Here is a 6022-nt window from a genome sequence, read left to right as displayed (position 1 = left end):
CAAAGAGATCATAAAAAAAGGAAAAGGACCCACATGTACAAAAATATTTATAGCTGCTCTTTTTTGTGGTGGCAAGGAATTGGAAATTGAGGGGATGTCCATCAATTGGGGAATGGTCGAACAAGTTGTGGTATATGAATGTAATGGAATTCTATTGTGCTGTAAGAAACAATGAGCAGGTGGAGTTCAGAGAAACCTGGAAGGACTTGCATGAACTGATGATGAGTGAGATGAGCAGAACCAGAAGAACATTAAACACAGTATCATCAACATTATGTGTTGATCAATGATGATAGACTAGATTCTTCTCACCAATCCAACAGAACAAGAATGTTCCAGAGGACTCATGATGGAAAAGTCTCTCCAAATCCAGAAAAAAAAGGAACTGTGGAATATGGATGCTGATCGGACCATACTATTTCTTTTGTTTTTGATGCTGTTGGTTTTCTGATTTGAGGTTTTTCCTTTGTGTTCTGATCCTTCTCGTATAACATGACTAATGCAGAAATATGTTTAATGTTATTATGTATATATATCCTATATCAGATTGCCTGTTGTCTAGGGGAGGGGGGGAAGGAGGGTAGGGAGGGAGAAAAATTTGAAATTGGAAATCTTATATAAACAAATGTTGAAAACTATTTCTACATGTAACTGGAAAATAATAAAATACTTTTATTTTTAAAAAAAGAACCAAGGCTAGAGTCTGGGACTTCTGACTCTTAGCTCCAGGTATCTCCAATCCCTCTGGGCAGAGAACCTGGTATCTGTGTCCCTCCTCCACAGTTCTGAGTCTCTGATGAGGTCCAACTCAGTTGCTGTCCCTGATTCTCCATGTGCCAGCTTGGCATCTACCTTCTAAGTCCCTGCTATGGGACTGAGCTATGGGACAGGGCTATGTGCCCCTGGTTTCCTGCCCAGGTAGATTTCTGAGCTGTACCCTTTGAAACCTTAACAACCCCCTTCTTCCATGTAACTGTTGGGCTGATGAGGGAGGGGAAGGAGGAGAGGAGAAGTCAGAAAAAAAAACCGTTTCCAATCAATCATGATTCTGTATTGTTTGTTTTTGAAGCCAAGTTGTGCAGAAATGACAAGAATTGTTCTCAGATGGGGTGCGGGTTGGGGCTCCCCCAGGGCTGGACCGAATATCTTCTTTAGATTGGGTTCTCTTCAAGGGCTGCTTCTTTCCTTCCCCAACCCTAGCACACTGATATCCCACTCTAACTCTACCCACCACCCCACTTCCACTGTGCTCTCTGGAAGTTGGATGCCATGATTAACAAACTTGTTTTCTTCTTCCATTAAGTTGTTTCCCACTCTCTTCACCTTTTGGCATTCGCCAAACCCTGATTACATCCTGATGACAAAGAGGTTCTGATTCCCTTTTCCTGTATGTTTGTCCTTTCAGTCCTAATACCTGCCTCATTGGTCATGGTAGGACAGTTGGAATTCCTCTCCCTCCCCATTGCCACTTCCAGGCTCTCCTTCAGCTATCATCACTCACTAATCTCTCCTCTTTCAAAGTTCATTCAATCCATTTTTCTCTTTCAATTGAAATTCTGGTGGCTGTTGTCTCCTGGCTCTCAGGAGGTTCTTCTTCCTTCCTTAGTGAGTTGAGTGCCTGGCTTATTGTCTGTCTCTCCTCCCCAAGCACTGCCCTCCTATTAGAGAATCTCCATATACATCTTAATGCTCTGTCAAACACTAACTTCTTGGTTTTTCATTCTACTCAGCTATACAGAAAGTTGCTTATCCCTTGATCTTGCCATTACACACAAGTGTAGGTGCTCCACTTCCACAGAGTTCATGAACTCTGAAATCCTTTATCTGCCTTCTGCTTTTTCTGCTTCATGACCCCTAACCTTGTTCTTCATCCTTACCTTGACTTCCAATTCCAGCACTCCACAGTTCCTTCCCAGATCCCATCCCCAGCGCTCGTTATGGTTTCCTACCTTCCCTATCTTGAGTCTTTGGTGAATCAGTAAACTCTACATTATTCCCTACACTTGAATCTCCTGCTCCCTCATCCTGTTGTTGAGCATGCCTTGACACACCCTAGCCTTGGATCACAGGATCTGTTGCATTCTCTCCTATTCATATGTTGCTGAAGAAAGACAAAAAAAAAAATCACACAATTGTGTCGATTGGGTTCTTTACAAATTTATGTTAAATAATCTGAACTGAGCCCTCACTGGGGCACAACCAGTTACAGCTCCCTGAGGATTTGCTATCCAATTAACCACAATGACTACTCCAAGCCTTTTCATCCTTCCTCAAGCCTCCCATGGCATCTCTTCCCCTCTCTGACCTGAGGATTTTTCCTCATGCAACTTCATAAAAAAATTGATGCTATTCTTGGAGAACTCCTTCTTCCCCATTTCCCATTACTTAAATGTCTTCCCCCAATATCTTCTTCACCCTTGCCTCACCTGAAGAGATGGCCCTACTCCTTGCTAAAGCACCTTCCTCTGTATACATTCTTCCACCCATTCCATCTCATATTCTCTAGCAGATCGCCCCTTCTATCATCCCATTTCTTTTCCAATCTCCTGTGTCGTTCAATCCATTTGATGCTTTCCTGCTACCTACAAACATGCTCATCTCTCCCCCATTCTTTTTTTTTTGGTGAGGTAATTGGGGTTAAGTGACTTGTCCAGGGTCACACAGCTAGTAAGTGTTAAGTGTCTGAGGCTAGATTTGAACTCAGGTCCTCCTGAATCCAGGGCCACTGCTTTATCCACTGTGCCACCTAGCTGCCCCTCTCCCCCATTCTTTTTCCCCCCCATTCTTTAAAAAGAAAAATTCTCATTTGCTCTGACCATTCCTGCTAGTTATCATTCTACATCTCATCTCCCTTTCCTGGCCAACCTCCAAGAAGCCATCTCCATTAGGTGCTCCTACTTTCTTTTCTCTCACTGAATTCTAAAGCTTCTCCATTCTCGTATTCAGCCTCAACGTTCAACTGAAATTGCCTCCATTCTCTTTTCATTCAGTCCTCAATTCTTCCCAATTACTATCCTTCCAGTCAACTAGCTTCATAGTCTAGGTGTCTTCCTGGATTTTGCAATCTCTCTTGCTTGCCCTTCCATCTAATCTCGTGTTAAATCTCATCATTTCCATTTTCTTTTTTTTTTTTTTAATTTTTTTTTTGTGGGGCAATGAGGGTTAAGTGACTTGCCCAGGGTCACACAGCTAGTAAGTGTTAAGTGTCTGAGGCCGGATTTGAACTCAGGTCCTCCTGACTCCAGGGCCGGTGCTCTATCCACTGCGCCACCTAGCCGCCCCGTCATTTCCATTTTCACAATATCTCCTGTATAAGTCCCTTTCTTTCCACTCCCACAACCACCTCCTTGGTGCAGACACTCATCTTCAGCAAGATTCAATATTCAATATGTTCATTGATTGATCAAGCAATAGGGTTCAATAACCCTTATGCAATCTCTCAAATGATTCAGCTAAAACTTCTGATATATCTTTACCACAAATAATTTTTTACCATATCCCCATTACAGATAATGGCTGCTTATGGTTTTAGACAAATATTACTTATCATTTTAAGCCAAGTTCCATTCCTATGCTCTCTCGTGTTTTTTCTGTTTAGAATTTTGTTTCCCAATTTGCATGTAAAAACAAATTTTGACATCAATTTTTTAAAACTTTGTGTTCCAACTTCTCTTCCTCCTTCCCTTCCCACCCCACCCCAAGAACTCAAGCAATTCAAGATACATGAGTAGTCATGGTAGACATTTCCGTTAGCTAGGTCGTGAGAGAAAACAGGCAAAAACAAAACTTCATATTAAGGAGCTGTCTAAAAAAATTATGCTTCAATCTGTTTTCAGATACCATCAGTTTTTTTCTCTGTAGATGGATTTCAATTTTCATAAGTCCTTCAGAGTTATATTGGATAATTGCATTGCTGAAAAGAACCACGTGCTTCCCAGTAGATCATCTTATACTATTGCTGTTATTTTGTATATAGTACATTTCGCTCAGCTTCAGTTCATGTAGGTCTTTTTAGGTTTTTCTGATAGCATCCTGTTCATCATAACTTTTATATAGTACCTTAAACTTGACAAAGAATTTTCTTCACAATAGTCCAGCAAAGCAGGTGCCATACATTTTGCCATTTCTCGTGTTTTTAATAGAAATGGGTGCTATATTTGTCAAAGGCTTTTTCTGCATCTATTGAGATAGTCATATGATTTGTTGGTTTTGTTATTGTTATTTGTTATTAGGTTTCCTAATATTGAACTAGACATGCATTCCTGCTATAAATCCCACGTGGTCATAGTGGATGATCCTTGTCATGTATTGCTGTGTATTCTCTTTGCTAGTATTTTATTTAAAAGTTTTGCATCAATATTCATTAGGAAAATGGGTCTATATTTTCCTGTTGTTTTGGCTCTTCTTGCTTTAGGTATCAATACCATATTTGTGTCATAAGAAGACTTTGGTAGGACTCCTTTTTCACCTATTTCCCCAAATAGTTTATAAAGTATTGAAATGAACTGTTCTTTGGGGGCAGCTAGGTGGTGCAGTGGATAGACCACTGGCCCTGGATTCAGGAGTACCTGAGTTCAAATTCAGCCCCAGACACTTGACACTCACTAGCTGTGTGACCCTGGGCAAGTCACTTAACCTCAATTGCCTCACTTAAAAAAAAAAAAAGAAATAAAGTGTTCTTCAAAGGTATGGTAGACCTAGCCTCTTTTCTTTTCTTTTCTTTTCTTTTCTTTTCTTTTCTTTTCTTTTCTTTTCTTTTCTTTTCTTTTCTTTTCTTTTCTTTTCTTTTCTTTTCTTTTCTTTTTTTTTGAGGGGCAGTGAGAGTTAAGTGACTTGCCCAGGGTCACACAGCTAGTAAGTGGCAAGTGTCTGAGGCTGGATTTTAACTCAGGTCCTCCTGAATCCAGGGCCAGTACTCTATCCACTGCACCACCAAGCTGCCCCCAACCTAGCCTCTTGATAGGCAGAAGAGACAAAGTCTGTCTGAAATCTATCCTGGTGCCCCTGGAAGATATTCTTTTCTATCTTTAGCCTTCCTCCAACCTGTTTGCCTATCTGTGTATCTTTCCATGGGCTGCAGCTGGGAACTCACTATTGTCTCCAAGCCTCCAAGGAAAAGTAGTATTTCATTTCTGTTTTTTCCCCCTTTTCAGCCTCTCTGCTCCTCTTTATTTGTCTTTTTTTCTCTGTTTCCTTTTCCATCTGTCTCTTTCATCTCTCCTTTCTCTCTTCCACTTGATCTCTCTCTGTCCTTTTTTCAGCCTGATTTCCTTTTTCTCTCCTTCCTTATTCTTTTGCTCCTTTTCCCCTCTCTTTCTCCCTTTCTATACTACCCCTCTTTGAATTTCTCTTCCTTACTTCTCTTTTCCATTCTCTTTCCCCCATGTCTTTATCCTCCTCTTTCCCCCTTCCCTTCCTCCTGCTTTTCTCTCTCTTACTCTTTCTTGGCAGTGTAGTTCAATGTACAGTGCTGAATTTGGGAGTGAGAGGACTCAGGTTCCCATCTGAGTTCTGCCACTTACCTATGTGACTCTGGGAAAGTCATTCGACTGCCCTGGACTTCTTTTTCTCTTCTGTAACAAGAGATGGTTAGACTAGATGACTTCCCAGGCTTCTCCCAGCTCTAAATCTGTGATTCTGGACGTCTGTGTCACTTTGTCTTTTTTTCAGTGTCCCTCTTGGTCTCTTCTGGTCCTTATTTCTCTCTCTGTACCCCCAAATATTTCTCCCCATCCTCCTGCTCTCCCTCTCCCCTTTCCCTTCCTTTCCACCTCTGCTTCTCTAAGTCCTGTCATATTCTGGATATGTTTCTGTCTCCCACTTCCCCCCTTCTCTGTGTCTCCCTTTGTCTATTTTCTGTGTGGAAGCTTTAGGGGAAGGCTGTACTAGGACAGGCCTAGGGGGAGGGAGGAAGGCTTGAGGTATAGATGGGTCCCAGAGAGGATGATCCACCTTGCTACACACACAACAGAATGCTGCAAAAGGAGGTGAGGGCAGGGCTCCATTTGGGTTAGGAAGGTTC

Source organism: Dromiciops gliroides, chromosome 3 (genome assembly GCF_019393635.1).
Source record: "Dromiciops gliroides isolate mDroGli1 chromosome 3, mDroGli1.pri, whole genome shotgun sequence".
NCBI lineage: Eukaryota > Metazoa > Chordata > Mammalia > Microbiotheria > Microbiotheriidae > Dromiciops > Dromiciops gliroides.
This window is presented reverse-complemented; position numbering follows the sequence as displayed.